The sequence below is a fragment of the Plodia interpunctella genome, chromosome 6, assembly GCF_027563975.2.
Source record: "Plodia interpunctella isolate USDA-ARS_2022_Savannah chromosome 6, ilPloInte3.2, whole genome shotgun sequence".
In the NCBI taxonomy this organism is placed as follows: domain Eukaryota; kingdom Metazoa; phylum Arthropoda; class Insecta; order Lepidoptera; family Pyralidae; genus Plodia; species Plodia interpunctella.
The window spans coordinates 7616642-7633637 of NC_071299.1; the positions used below are offsets into that span (position 1 = coordinate 7616642).

Sequence of the window (16996 nt, forward strand, 5' to 3'; positions counted from 1 at the left end):
ATTAGATAATTTTGATTTACATTTATTTTTCGGACGTTTATTATCTCATCAATCTGCCAAATAGCCCTTCGCTTGAAGCTGTTCCTATGATAATTTTAGGAAATCCACTTTTTGTTTTGATAAAGTGACGAACGATTGGACTTTGATGACAATTAAATCTAATAAATATAAATATGTTTATTAGATTGTAGTTGATCTGTATCTCACTAAATAGTGAGATACAGATCAACTCTATCACGTCTTTATTTTGACGACCTCGGTTGCGCAGTAGTAACAGTGCCTAAGTGCCGGGTCATGATGGAAAATGATCTTTTTCTGGCCCGGGTCTTGAATGTTTATCTATATATGAATTTATTATAAAATATAGTATCGTTGAGTTAGTATCCCATCAAACACAAATCTCGAACTTATTTTGGGGCTAGTTCAATCTGTGTGATTTGTCCTAATATATTTATTTATTTATCCCTGGCAGCCAGGGCACGAGGCACACAGCCAAGGGTCACGAGACTCGAAGAATTCATCACAGATTAGGCATATAATACTAGAACCCGTTTAGCTAATAAGGTTGAATTGACATTCTGAAATAGTGACGTGAATAGCCTATTTCCTAAGATGAAAATTCCAAGTTTAATCCTCATTTTGATTGACTTTTACAATAAGCATAGGAGCAAAAGCAGCTGGCTCATTGTATATTTTTCTTTTGTTTCTAGACCAGCATTGTACCGTGTACCAAATTAGTATCATAGTACCATATTCAATAGTGTACCTAATATCCTTCCGATTCCAAGATTTATGTTATGTTACAAAATTTTATAGCTCGGGCGTAGTGCGACGGTTGTAAATGCCTGAGAAACCATTTCAAGCTGCTTTCCCTTAAGCAGGATGGAAAGCTCCTTAGGGTATATAACATATTATTCCATAGCAATGTGAAAACATCTATTCGAGGTTCTTATTATTCCACGATCGTACATTATTGAAATGGAAACGTTATTTGAAACCGAACTCCATCATGTAGAGGCACATAGATCATCTATTGTGAATATAATAGTAGAAGTCTACTACGTCAATATTTGGATCTTTTTTTATGAAATTATATTTGGAAATAGTCGCGAATACACGAGAACAAACATATCATGGAAATCTGTTCCTTAGGGCCACGCCTCTTTCCGAGGATGCAACACGTTTCAAATCCATCGTGCTGCGTTGATCCGTCAACGGATGTCATGATATGACGGTGAACGACGCAGCGCAACTGAGCAATGGGGCAGACCTCTAAGACGTGAAAGAGTATATTTGTCTATTTTGGATTTGCGTTAAAGAGCTTATATATATAAGGATGCTTAACAAAATCTAGATACACAAAAAACTATTAAACTTGCCCAACCTTATTTAGAACCAAATGTGTAATTATTATATCTACGCAAAACTCGGTCAAAGTGCTTCATAATGAAATAATATCACCTTATTACCTTCATAAAATAATGAGTTCCCACAGATGGCAATTATGTTCTTATACGCCATCTGTTGTCATTTATCGTAAATGAAAGCGAGCCACATATTATTAGATTGAACCAAATTAGGAAAGAAAATATTCTTACAAAGAAACCCTTTTCGGAAGAAAATGGAATCGTAATATTAGGTTCCATTCTATTCAAAATCAAAATCAAAATCAAAATCAAATCATTTATTCAGAAATTAGGCCTTCACAGGCACTTTTTCACGTCATAATCTAAATTAAATGATGTTTACCAAAGCTACAAACTACTAGCATTTCGGAACGACCACTGCTGAGAAGAAATGCCGAAAGAAACTCATTCAAACAGTGTTGGTCCCTATTATGCCAGAAGGGCTTGCCATTTTTTGTATATAAATTCATGTATAATTTTTTATCAGCAATATAACATTAAGTACATAATAAAGTACATGGTCAAAAGGTATACTGAAACATATTATGATTGTGATCAAGTGCTGATGAAAGGAAAATATATATATATATACTTATACATATACGTATAATTAACCAAACAAAAAAAAAAAAACTTTTAATAAAAGATCGAGCTGACCAGTTCCCCCGGCAGCACCCGTTCACGAGTTGACGCGTGAGTCAGCCATCGCGAAGCTCAACCACAATAGAGGGAACCTCCCGACCCGATCCACGACGCCGCCACCGGTTTGACCATTTGAATGTGCATGACATACTCGATCTCCATAATCTAACATAATAGATACCTATGTTACTTTCAGACACTTGGAGATCACAAATCACGTATATGTTTTACAATAAATATATGTAATAAACATGTCAAGATAATATATAAATAATAATAAAAAAAATTAAAATCAAGTGTGAGAGGTGGAAGTTTTAGGAAGGGTCCAAGGTTTTTTATCATTTAAATAGTCGCTAATCGTGTAATAAGCATTAGCCATTAAAGCATTTTTAATATATGATTTAAATTTTGGCATTGGCAAGTTAATAGCCTCTACAGGGAGTTTATTGAACAATTTAACACTTTGACCCACGAAAGACCGCCTAACCTATTTAAGTCGGAACCTGTTCATACAAAGTTTATGCCTATTACGAGTGACTACACTGTTAACATCGCTCAATGTTTTATACAGGTGTAAGTTAGATTTAACAAAAATAAGTACGTCGAAGATGTACTGAGATGCAACAGTCATAATATTTATCGATTTGAATAATTCTCGCAAGGAATCCCGTGGCTTAAGTCCATAAATAAAACGAATTGCTCGTTTCTGTAAAACAAAAATTTTTCCTATGTCAGCTGCATTACCCCATAACAATAATCCGTAGGACATTATGCTATGAAAGTAGCTGTAATACACGAGCCTAGCTGTTTCGATGTTTGTACACTGTCTGATCCTTCTCACTGCAAAAGCTGCCGAACTAAGTTTTTTGGCCGTGATTTCAATATGTTTATCCCACTTAAACTTACTATCCACAGTAATGCCCAAGAACTTGGCACTGTGTACCCATTCTAATACTTTACCATTAACTACTAAAGGAATATCAAGTTGGGGTGCGTTTGAAAGAGAGAACTTAATACACTTGGTCTTGTCTGTGTTTAAAGCCAGGTTATTAGTTGTAAACCATTCAAGCACAAGTGACATAATGTTGCTTACATTGTTATAATTTCTACTTTTTCTATCAACTTTAAACAGTAGTGACGTGTCGTCAGCAAATAAAATTACATCACACAATTGTTGGGCAAGACAAGGAAGATCATTTATATAAACTAGAAATAGAAAAGGACCAATAATGGAGCCTTGAGGCACGCCCATGTGCACAGGAGCGCTGTTAGAGGCTGCTCTATTAATTTCTACTTTCTGAGTTCTATTGTCTAAGTAAGAAGATAGTACATCAAGGGCCGCTCCAGTGACACCATAGAATTTAAGCTTATTTTTCAGTATGTTGTGGTCGACACAGTCAAAAGCTTTTGAAAGGTCACAAAATACACCTATAACATCCTGTCCGGCTTCCCAAGCATCATTGATAATTCCAACTAGAGTGGCTGCTGCATCAGTAGTGGAACGACCTTTAGTGAAACCGAATTGACTATTGTGTAATATTTTGTTTATGTTAAAATAAGAAACTAATTGAGTTAAAATTAGCTTTTCAAAAATTTTACTTAATGCAGGTAGAATAGAAATGGGTCTGTAATTAGTGGGATCGTTTTTAGCGCCTTGTTTGAAAAGAGGTATAATTTTGCTGATTTTCATGAGGTCAGGGAAAACTCCATCTGAGATGCAATTATTGAATATAATAGTTAAGTGGGGAGCAATCAGATCAATAATAGTGCTAAGCACTGAGACAGATATACCCCACAGATCCTCTGTATTTTTCATGTTGAGTGCTTTGTAAGCAGATAATAATTCTTCAGGAGAAATATGTCTAAATCGGAAGGTAGATTTAGGATCTGAGGCATTTCTTTTTAATAAATCATCTGCAGCACTGGGACAAGATGAAAGGGAGCCCGTAATATTTTTAGAAATATTGGCAAAGAAGTTATTGAATTCGTTGGCCACTTCGTCATTTGAATTAATGGTTTTATCACCAATTTTTAAAGAAATATTGTTGTCGCGTGGGTTAAACTTGCCGGTTTCTTTATTAATGATTGACCAAGCTGTTTTGATTTTGTCATTAGAATTTTTTATTTTATAAGTTAAATATAAAGATTTTGCTGTTGAACATACCTTTTTAAAAGTTTTAGAGTAACGTTTAACATATGATATAAATTCCGCATTAAAATTATACTGTTTTTGACCATAAAGTTCATATAACTTGTTTCTGCTAATATAAATACCATTTGTAGCCCAATCGCAAAATTTAAGTTTCACTTTATTATTAAAGGTCTTAAGAGGAAAAGTTTTTTTGAATTCTGTTTCCACTGTATTAAAAATCTTATTATAATGTTCATTAGGATTTTTAGTTAAATCTAATTCAGGCAATTTCTTATTTATGGTTTCGCGAAAACGCATTTTGCGGTACTTAGTTAACGGCCTACGGATTACAGGAGCGGAGATAAGGTTAGACTCTTCGTTACGAATAAGTGACACTTGTTGGCCCAGGTGGTCAGACCCCAGACAGGCGAACAGCTTTCCTTCAGAAACAGTACAATCACAGAAAATATTATCTATACATTTGGCTGAGGTCGAGGTTATCCTAGTGGGTTCAAAGAATGTGTGCTTTAAATTAAATGAATCGAGCAAATTTTTAAAGCCATTGCTTTCAGAACATGAAATCAAAATGTCTATATTAAAATCACCACATAAAACTATGTGCTTATTGCTGGAGGTAACTCGCCTGAGGGCTTCCTCTAAAACATCTAAAAGAGTTTCATAACAGGCTGTAGGAGGTCTGTAAGCACAAATAATAATGTATTTATCCAACTCTACACAGGAAAGTTCTATTTTGCATTCAACTGACAACCGTACTATGTCTTTCCTTTCTTTATGCTTATAATTTCTATTAATTAAAATTAAGGACCCTCCGTGTTCAGAACTTTGTCTTAGGAATGTACTTCCTACTATATATTTATTTGGAAAAGCTAATTTAATTTCATTTTTTAAAAAATGTTCTGTAACACAAAAAATATCAACCTCTCTATGTTCCAAGAATAAACAAATTTCATTATATTTGCTGGTGAAACCCTGTATATTTTGATGAACAAGGTTTATAAAAGAAGGTTTCACCTCTGTCTTATTACCTAGTTTAAAACTAAATTATTAGTACTAGTACTAATATCTGGTGACTTCGTTATATTTGATATAACGGGTTCATTACGAGTATGTCAGTTTTAAAACGATAAATTTTGTATTTTACATATCATATGCAGATTGCTTGATGCTAAATAACACGCAGTCTTTAGACACCAGTAAACCGATGAGGATCACTGACGCGTTGCCGACTTTATGCGCTAGAGTTTCTTGCTATATATACCCTTTAACTACACTCTCTCTTTCTCCCTTCAAACACAACTATTTGGTGGCAGAAACAGATGAGTGTGAGGTAATTCATGAAACATTTCACAGTTAATTTGAGAATAAACTTCTAACTTATACACATGATACACATATAGTATCATAATTAACCGTCATTAGATACAGCGATGTTACATTTGCCTACTATTAATTATTGGATTGTCAAACAGTAACAGCGAGGAAGATCAAATAATATAAGCTGGAGTACGTACATTAATCAAGCGAGGGATGGATGGTGAATACTGATAAAAGTATCACAGTTACATCGTAACCTTGTATATTAACCTCGTTTTAATTTCCATTTCTTTCAGAGGTTGATAAAGAATCTCATTTAATATTATGATTTTTCGAACAAACTGTAGAATTTCTCCAAGTACTATTATGAGTTACACAAAACTGATTTGGCAATATTAATAGGTAACAGCACTAATGTATTGTAAATATAATAATAATGTTGAAAATTGAGAAATATTAAAATAGGGAATTTTCACATTATGACATAATCCACATTCGGCAACATTATTGGTTTTGATCATACATATACATAGTTAAATGTGCAGCGACTTAGAGGTATTGTATTTCTTTAGTTATGTGATTGCATTCTACTGGTCAAACACAAGCCTTAATTAGCTCTAGTAACAAGAGATCGGTAGTTAACTGTAGTTAACAAATAAGGTTCGGTTCGCATTGGTTGGATGTGCAAATGTTGGGAGATGCAAATTTAACTCAAGGAGATCGAGAGCACGATGGTTATAATTGACACTCCAAGATGTTCCATCTATGAATATTGAAATGAATAGTTTGGTTAACCAAAAAGGTGAATTTTTTCGAATTTTTCGTTTCAAATCCTTTGTCTTCTTTTTTCGCCTTATGAAAAAATGAATTAGAATATGCTAAGATACTCGTAGAATCTTCTAATTCATTTTTTACGACCCTCTTCGTACGATCTACTGCATCCTTACTTGTTACGATAATGAAAACGTATAAATCTTGACATCAACTCACACTTTTTTTCCCTTAAGCCAGTTTGTGCTTTATAAATATTACTAAAAGTGTTGCCATTTTATGATCTGAGATGCCCCTCATAAACGTTATTATAACTGTTCACCAACTTTACGCGCTCCCACCGGTCTTCCAGGCCCACAACTTTCAAAACAGATGGCAATGTGGACAGAAGTTGCGGAAGTTTCTTACCAAGTTGCATGTATACCTTTCAGTGGACGACGTCGGTGTAATACAAACTAGATCTGATTTTATTTACAAACAATTGAAAAAGAAATATTTTTGGAACCCTTGCAATTTTTTCTTTTAATTTTTTCTAATCACGTTTGCAGTGAGAATATGCTTGTCTCAAACAAATTAGTGAGGGTTGTCTTAGTTAACTTCGACGTGAACTTCCTGCCCACAAAGTACACCATTTTATATAAACAACGAGGACGCGCTGGTTAAAATAAATGTTAAAGTAGAATAGTGCAACCGACCCTTAATCAGTGGCATTAATGCCATAGTAGCAAACTTCTAGACATTGGTAAATAGTGCTGCTAAAGAACACTGTAATTTCGCATGTCAGCGCAAACAAGGACCTCAACGAAGCGAAGCAAAAAGCGTGTTACAGTAAAATGCAACTAAAGTATTACTTCGCTTACGTAGTTTAACGTGGTACTTCTAGTGGAGCGTAGTTCGTGACATGGAAGAGGGCCAAAGCAATTAAATCGTGAGGCCGCGACGCTCGTTGCCACTTTTCTCCACGAAGATCTACCAAATTGGTGGCATTACTTGCATTTTTTAGGTTACATTTCAAATTAAAATCTCCCAACGTGAACAGACTGATCGTCTATAATTTCTTGATTAAACCCATCGAGGGTTTCGACCGTCGATAGATTTGATAAATAAAATTATAACCTAAATTTCACCGAATGTTGATACTGGAAATGGTATTTGTTATAATTATTATAACGAAATTGTGCTGATCATAAATCATATCATAATTTACGAGTAGATCACTATAATCATCTTGATAAATGAGCATTTCAAAACAGAAAATGGAAAACCAAACAAAACAACAGTAAATTTATCTATTGTTCTTAATTAATATCCACTTAGTTTGCGAATATTAAATGAAGTTTTGACCTCATTTCGTATGATTTAGTACAGTGCTACACTATGGAAATGAGAAATTGATATTAGGGCATCAACCTTCATTGACAGTTGAGATGGTAGCTAATTTATTTGCATAATCTATTACTATTTTTCTGTGAGCAGTCTAACCACTTATTGTATACGGTTTCAAGTGTGAATGTGCGTAGAATTTATAAATTGGGTAGATACGAGGCTTGGAAACCACACGTGATATCCGCAACAAGTTAATTTCGATATGCAAATTTTGCGAGTGTTTCTGTATCCGCGTGTTGTTGCCACCAACAACGTCTTGACTAAATAACATATTCTCACATTTTAATCCTTCAACAGTAAAGTAGTAGGTATATCATAAGATTGTCTATAGCATCTTAATACCATCTTAATAATTAATTACAATCTAAACGATTTAAATTATAATATTACATGCAGGAGGATAATAAAACTATTTCGATTGAGAAACTTTAAAGTTAGGTGATGAAGATGGAACCTAAAGTAATAACGAGTTGGCTATCGCCTATTTAGGTGAAAATCTCAGGCCTATTTCCTTGATTGACTTTTACAAACTACGCAGAAGGAAAACGAGAGTTTTCTTTTCTTTTTCCAATTTACTTTATTGTTTACTACAAATTGTCTGTATTGATGTAAATGTACTTGCATATGGCATCACTTTTATCTTTTAGAAAACAAAAAACCGTTGGATTTATACAATTCATATTTTGTAACATAAACTAATGTAATGTGTGGAAAATATGGATTTTTCCTCTAGGCTTTTTATATGGTTCGTTGTAGACTCTCATAACTCTCATAAGATGAATTCTACCCGCTACTTTCTTCTTTCTTTTTATTATGGTTTTATGAATACATTATTTATCATATTTTGAGCTACAATTTACGATGATGATGATGATTTCTAAGAATATAAATGATTATAAATGATTATAAATGATATATAGTTTTGTACAGTGGAATTTGATATGATATTAATGAGACTATCATCTAAAAGAGATTCAAATTTATTTGTTAAAACAAACTTTGCTCTAGTGTTGAACAGTGCTGAATGCAAAAGTAATCATTGTCCTGTCCATAGTAGTAGTAACAGTATAATAGTAGTAACAAGCCTTCTTAATTTTCTAATAACCAAACAAATGGTAGTATAATAACGTTGGATTCAAAGAAACCATTCGGTATGCTTATCTCGTCTTCAGTCCAAGAATGGACTAATGATGGCCAGCCAATAACTGCCAACTTACCATAAACATTGAATGGATGATAATTTCACGTTTAGTACTCGTTAAAGACCACTCATAAGACGCTTTGTTCTTACTAGAACTGTTGAAAAGCCTATGGAAAATTGTTCAACAACTGAATATGTAGAAAGCCACAAGGACAAAACCGTAGTCGTAAACAACTTCAAAATGAACGTTTTAAATTTCTTGTCACTTAAATGATTAGTTCTTGGAAAAATAGGAGAGTCTTTGTATGAAGTTCGTATATGCGGCTGTTTGAGTTATATAATATTACTGTTAGTATATATGTTTCAGGCCATTTATATCATATTCTTCATGTTTCAGGCCTATACAATGATCATTAAAACCAATTTAACGTCGCGTTCTTTGATTGTATTACTTAATTGTTAATTAGGTGTAGTACATGTTATAGTTCCTTACTGGAAAGTAATATTCTTCGATGGTATGGTCACGAGTCACGAGAAGGGAGGAAAATCACTTTGTAAGAAGGTTTATTATTTAAGGCGTATTTTAAAGTCGTGTGGAATTCCAAGGTGCATGGTCATTCAAACTCAACGTGTTTACGAAATTTGAGCTCGATCGGTTGGAGAAATCGGCTTCAAAAGTTGAGTTATAAGGTTCCACGCGAACATACATATATAAAATAAAATAAAAATCCGTCTCAATAAATAACACAAATAACTTTTTAGCACGGATGGATACTCATTCTTACTTGGAATGGCAGAACATTTGTGGAGCAATAAACGGTTATTACCATGTTATTACCAATAATACTGATACCGATTTGAGGGAATGCGTCTTTGAGCAATTTAATACTGGCTCAAATAAGCATTTTCAACATCTATATGCAAAGGGGTTAGGAGACAGTCATTTCGTGCGAATATCGAAAGTATAAGTTAAACAAACTGGACCACAGTCACGGAAAAGGGTAGACCCTTCTATTCAAATATTTTCTTCCAAATATCAAAAATAAATATTGTTATTGTGATTTACGAATTTCGAAAGGGATGTACCTCATATTTCTAAAATAAATATCCATTTAAGTATGTTAACTAAAGTAAATAAGTTTGAGCAGTAGATATTCAATTGCATTTGTTTAATTACTCAACTATTACTAGATATTAAACGGATTTTGATAAGGTAATTAATTGCTTTGGCAAGATGATTTTATCCCTTATTACTTTCTCCATGGTTTTAAATGCTCACCAAAGCATATCTTCTAAATAAAAAAATCGCTCGTCATAGTGAGATGCTGATACTAGCTTGGTTAATTACAATGGCAGTCGGGCGAAATAAATTGTTTAACTCATTTCCGAGTTTAAGCCCATTTCGCGGAGCATTCCTAAACCTCCCGGCTCAGTTACGTCACGGGAATGTGGGTCAATACCGAGGACATGCAGGGCTGTCCAAAATCTGCGCAATCCGATCATTGGCGAGTACAATTCAAGTGTGATTGATTACGCTCGTTTACAGCCATGATTTATTTTAGCTTTTATTTTATACACACAGGTTTTATTGCATCATCAATACGCTTTAACAATATATTTTCAATTTCGGTTTGTATTTATCATGACAATCAATTTTGTATGTGAAACCTTTTTTTTTGCAACTGTGTTTACTTTTTTATTTAATTTAATGTATATTATATATACTTCACACTTTATGTGCTTATCTAGTATTTATTTATTTTAAGCTTGTAATATAAGGTAGGCATGTAATTTTCTCATCACGTTCAGGAAAAATCATAATACTAAGATATCCACTCGTTCTTTTTTACGTAAAATATGAAAACGACAAATAGAACATCCCACGGTTACTGATTTGAATGTAAAGTAGGAGTAAAGAACATGTAAATTAGTATTTATACTCACAAGTATATTTATATTCAAAACAACCTCTACGAAATACGATGGAGAACAAAAATATTTTGCTAAAAGGTTGAAATGAGGTTGAAATACAAATACCTATCATGCTCCGTTTTGTGCAATAATAATTTTATTAACGTACCATATTTTCACTTAGGTATTTATGCATTGCTGATGGACCACTATCAATTAAATCTTATATACAAATCACAGGATATCAAATCTTGAGGTCGTATCGTACTTACATTTTTGTTTGACTACTATACAATTTTTTTCACAAATCTAATTGTTTACATTCAAAGTACACGAAACTTTTTGAAAAAATGTTTTATATATTGTGATAAGCTTGTTTGCGGTATTTTAGTATATGTATCTAACAATATAAGATTTTTTTGATGTATGCTATAGTTAATTAAACAATGATTCTTTTTAATCTATTGTTAATTTTATAATTTTGACTGTAATGTTAACTACACTTTAAAAATTATAGTAAATAACAAATATTTTACTCTAAAATAAACCGTTTCCATAGAACGAAAAATCCACTTCATATAATCTCGTGAATCACAACAATACGACCTTAAATGGAAATAAAAGTCGTATTCATGGAATTACGCAATTTTCAGGAGTGGCAGCTACACGGCCTTTCTCCTTTCAGATCGTCGTGTGAGCATTCACACCCCTTTAAAAATTGTCTATCTTTTATTTCCAAGGCTGTGGTTGATTTAAGGATCGTATTAGCGCGAGTTTGTGAAGAGCTCTGGTCTAAATTATATTGAATTGTAGTATTGATTGAACCACAAATTGATTTCAGTAACTGTTGCTGTAATAAAAATAAAATAAAACGCTACTAAATTGCTCTAAAATTCAATGCTCATATTGTAGAAAAACAATTTTACGTTCTTTTTTATGTATTTCAGTAATGTTTTTCATGTTTGTTTCAGGTAAGTAAAACAATATTTCGGTTTAAATGGATCTCTGTTGCTACGTGTTGGATAGTAAGGTAAGTACATAATTTGTATTTAGTTTTTTGTGAAAAAAAACCGAAACACAGCAACTAGTAATTATTTTTTACATTTTAATGGCTTCATTCAATTTGAAAATATCTCTTTTCAACTTGAAAGAAGCCATAAAAACAAAAACTGTATGATATTATAGTCGTACATAAATATTTTGAGAAGTATAAAAAATGAATGAAATCATAGGAATGCACCGAGTATAATATGTACTTTGTCAATTGCAAATCGAATACACATGCTGAGGTTACAAACAACGAGGCGAAACTTGCAAGACGATTGAGAGAATGCCTTTATAGAACTTTCAGACGTTTCTAAGAAATCTGCATAGAACGTGTTCCTATTTCCTCTGAAGTATAATGCCGGCTCCACACTGTCGTCGAACCGTTTGTCAAACTTTGGCGGATTCGGTATACATTGCTGGTTATTCGGTGCAGTAAATAAAAGCATTCATAATAACTACGCAATGCTCACGCATTCGCGTCGGCATGTGTTGTTGGCGACAGTGTGGAGCATGGTGAACATACTTTAACACGAGCTGAAATTTACTTGAGTTGGTATAGCATGGCTGCTTAGCGGTAGTTAAATCCCCCTCATGCCGCATGACTTGGGATACTAATTTGACTCGTGTATATTGTAGTAGATTTCATCGACAATGCCTTGCTTCTAGTGAAGGAAAACTGATTGTAGTGGATAATTTGTTAGTTAGTATATGTAATCAAAAAAGAAATACAAATTTATTGAGATCAAACAATAAAATATTTCATTAAAATGATTATAAAAAAACACCTGTACTAATCGTAATCTAATATGCGTATTTAGGTAATATAATAAGCGTAAAAAATTGCTCAGTATCTGTCGGCAGAGGAATGTTTGGTTATTAATCAAGCAAGTTCTCTCTGGAGTGCTGAAATAAATCATCTGAGCTATTTGCAAAATAGCTGGCAAAGTCTGCTGTTATATAAAAAAAGCACATAGTTTTAATTTTTTTTTTAGTAACTATAACTTTTTTGCACACCATTGTTACAGCATGTTGGTTTTATGTTTTTAAACATTTGTGTTTAAAAATTTAAAACTAATTGGTTTTAAAATATCTTAAATCTCTTTAGCATCTTAAATCTTATTAGCTTTTGGAACGAACAAGTCCCTACCCATAATGATAGTTTAGTTTGCACAATGGATTTTATGTATCTAATTAAAACTTGAAAGTTTTTGTTTTCGAAACTTCATTAGCAGTTTAATAAAATAAATCATATTAGATAGATAATAAAATATTAATGTTTTTAAAAAATCTTAATGTATGTACTAGCTATTAGGTCCTCATGAGATAAAATTATAGACGGAAACTTTCCTCGGAAACTTTTAGCAAAGCGAACATCAAAGAAATTTAAATTTCTAAACTCCCAGATAAGTGATATTTTCATCGGAGAAGTAATGTATACATAAGACGATTTCATGACTCTTTAAATTTAAATGTAGTTATGAAAGCAATATTATAATACATGAGATAACTTAATGTCGTCATCAGACTCTGTAATGCTTTTTAATGGCAAACTTTTAGTATGTATACTAGTATGTAATCTTAAATTATATAAGTATAATCTTCTGTGGTTCGGATGGCACGTTAAACCGTTGGTTCTGGTTATATTTGCAGTCGTAAAAACCCGCCAATTCGCATTGGGCTCGTGTGGTGGGTCATTGTCCATACTTTTTATCCGAAGGCCTGTACCCCAACAGTTGAGACGTTTAAATGACTTATTGAAATTAAAAAAGAAGAGACGTAGTAATCTAAAAATATCTTGTCTTACCATTGCCTACAAATAAAGTCAATAATAATCGAATTGATTTATCATCTGATCCCCAAGGGTGGCGACTTATGTCGTTACAGCAGGCAATTCAATTAGCAGACAGACGGTAATTCAGCCGTCCATCTTGTTTATAGTTCAGCAACATGTAATTGTAATCCAGACGATCAATTACAATTACTCTAAGCAATTTACTTAATTCACGTTATAACTGCTAAATTAAACAAAAAAAAATTTTGCTTTCCACTACATATATAAGTTGATTTCTTCAAAATTTTAAATAATAATACTCTCTTTTTCCTATTAGACATTACGAGAACAAATTGTTTTTTTAATATATTATTTCTTCTTATTAAACACAGAGTAATTAGTAATTATTAAGAAACAAAAAAAATATCACAATAAACGTTTAAGTTAATACTTAAATATATATTGTGATTAAAATATTGTGTGAAATGTATATTGTGTAAAAAGTTTAAATACGAATAGAGGAAATAAAAAATTCAAAAAACGGTTACAGCTATTTATGAAACGGGACGGGCAGAAATTACGTTGACTATAGTTCACAATCCATGTGGCCCGAGTAAACAATACAGCTATTTTGGTTACATTTACTGCCCGCGTAGACGAATGCGTTGTCTATAATTGTTAACGTCGAGAGGTGAATTAAATTATTTTTATTGAAAAATTGAGATCAGCATTTTCATTACTGAATAAAAAGGCTCTATCACCCAATACATTACCTTGATATAACAATACATAGATGGCGAATAAATATCAGGTAGAAAGACGCCCGAGTAATGTTTAAGGGTCCTGTTTTTTCCTTTTGAGGTACGGAACCAGTTCAGTGCGAGTTGGACTCACGCACAGAGGGTTCCGTGTCCTTAATTTATTACGTAAAGTTTTTTGTCATATATAATATAATATAAGGAATAACCTTAACTCCTTATGTGTAGGACAATCATGCTTCTTGCTAAATATATAAATTAGATTTCCTATAGGTTTTGATTCCACGTCGATCGTGTTAACTATGACATTGATTTTTTCATAGCTTGCTAAGACCGTAAACTCGAATAGGTGTTTGCATAATATACTAAAATAATGTTATAAATAGCAACTTGAACTCTTAACGTTACTAAAAAGATCTTGAAAGATGGACAGACAGACAGTTAGATGACTTCTCATCTCGGGCAGTCGATAATAAAGTTTTAATATATTTCGTAGGAAAACCCTAAAAACTAAAATTTAACATGAATAATGATCCAAGGAACTCATCATTATAACTACAAATACTTTTATGGTAATAAACTAAGTGTCTAGATCAATAAACAACAAATTTTCCTCCGATGATTGGTAGTGGCTGAAGGTTATGAATACTGGCAACATTCCATATTGAGATAATGTATCAAACAATATACTGTTGTTTAGTTGCTGAGTGAATCATGAATATCATTTAATAATCATAACATATTTTGGAAATCGTTATTAGATACAGCTTTTTAGTGCGAATTCACCCTTTTACAATTTTTCAATGTAAATTAGGCTTCAGGAATGATCTATATGATAAAATACAAAAAATAACTCGCACAACAAAAAAACCTGGAAAACTTTAGACTACTCAAAAACTGTTAACTCTGAGTCCCGGGTTCGATCTCCGGTCCGGAGGTATGCGACATGAATTTTCAGTTTAACGTTTGTGGTTGAAAGCATAGGTTCTACAAAAAAAGAACTAAAATATTTTATTAGATGTTGGAAATGGCGCCACATTTATTCATAAACTGTAATAGATTGTAATCATATCTACAATTAAATCTTAAGCGCGTATTTTGAGCACTATACTTTAGAGGATCAATTGTATGAATTACAGATTGACGTGATATTGTGTCGTTACGATCTGATAATTGAAGGACAGAACTCAAGGGGCATTGAAGGAAGGTTACCTGATGACGTCATCGCGTGACAGTTATCGCCGGGAGAAATATTAGCGCTATTAACACGAGCAGGGAATCCAGGTCGCCGCACTCCCCACATCGCTAGGGTTGCCAGGTCAATTAAGATTTTAAAAAAAAAAGTAACCTTAAATCAGACTATTGTAAAGGGCATTTAAACATCCGAAGTTTTGAACGGATGAAGTTTCCTATTTGTTCGTTAGATCGAACATTTCGCGCGATTGAAACAGCTGTAGTATCAATCTTCAACATGAAATTCGAGCCCTCTACCTCTTATCCATGAAAACATATTCCGCCGCCGTTTTATGCTCGCGCGTGTACAAGAGGTCTAGTTGATTTATTATGTTTGTCTATTTGTCTGAATTAACTAATTCCTTAAACAAAAAAACAGAATATTATTTAGACTATTCTCTTCCTATAGTGTGATTAAGTAACGGCGTGGTAGATATGAGAAATATCTCCGTAAACATCCGTGATTGATAAAATATCCGGTTGTGCTGCTCAACAAATAGTTACTACGTAATAATCATACATTTTAACTCGATTTTTTGCGAATGTCATATCGAATTTGAACCAAAATGAAACGCTATACTTATATATATATTGATCAAACTACCTGAATGCCGATCGAGTCAAATAAAATATATCCACCCCCTCTGGACATGACCATGAGTGGAACGTTTGGAAGCCCTACCCGTTGCAGAACTGATTTGCTGGCTAATTAACGATTGCTGATCTGAACTGGTTTCTATCAGCATATGTAGTCGAAAACCGAGCATTTATTCGATAGGTTAAGGAAAAGCCATTATTAATGGCTTTAATACTTAAGCCATACTTAACAACTATCATATATTTATACTCTTATTGCTTTGTTTGTACACAGTTTTTCAAACATCATTGTGTTAATTCTGTTAACGTCAAAAATAATTATGTCGCAGCTAAACTATTCAAAAAACTATCACAATTTTACGTTAGGAAAATCCACATATACATCAGTAACTACTGTCTAACTAGATACATAATAAAAGAGATTTTGTCCGTATAAATTACTCATAGTGATGTCCGAATATTACGCTACTCGCTGGTATATCAATCGGCGCGGAAGAAAAATATTTACGTTACACAAAAGATTCAGGTCAAACCTGAAATTACGAGACTTCCTGCGACAACAGGAAGTCTCAGTCAAATAAAATGAACTATCCGCGAGTATCAGTCCAAATTGTGTCACAAATTATATTGTAATGTTGGGAAATTTTGCACGGACGGATTTCGGTTCTAATTATGAAGTGATTGAGAAATGAAACAAGACGTTCCCGAAACTATTTTTCTAGAACCTACATGGATTGATAGCTGCTTAAATTGGGTAGTCCTTGAACCACATTTATTTCTGATCAAGTAAAAAAATCTTGATTTTATAATTATTAATAAGTCAATTGTATTAACTTACACACTCATTATAAATAATAAAAAAACTAA

The 16996-nt window shown here is 32.9% G+C and overlaps 1 protein-coding gene across 3 annotated transcripts in view; it reads left to right on the top strand.

The window, feature by feature from the left end:
- The window catches only part of dnc (dunce), a 334918-nt gene that overhangs the window by 113889 nt on the left and 204033 nt on the right, over nt 1-16996 (top strand). The window lies entirely within an intron of this gene.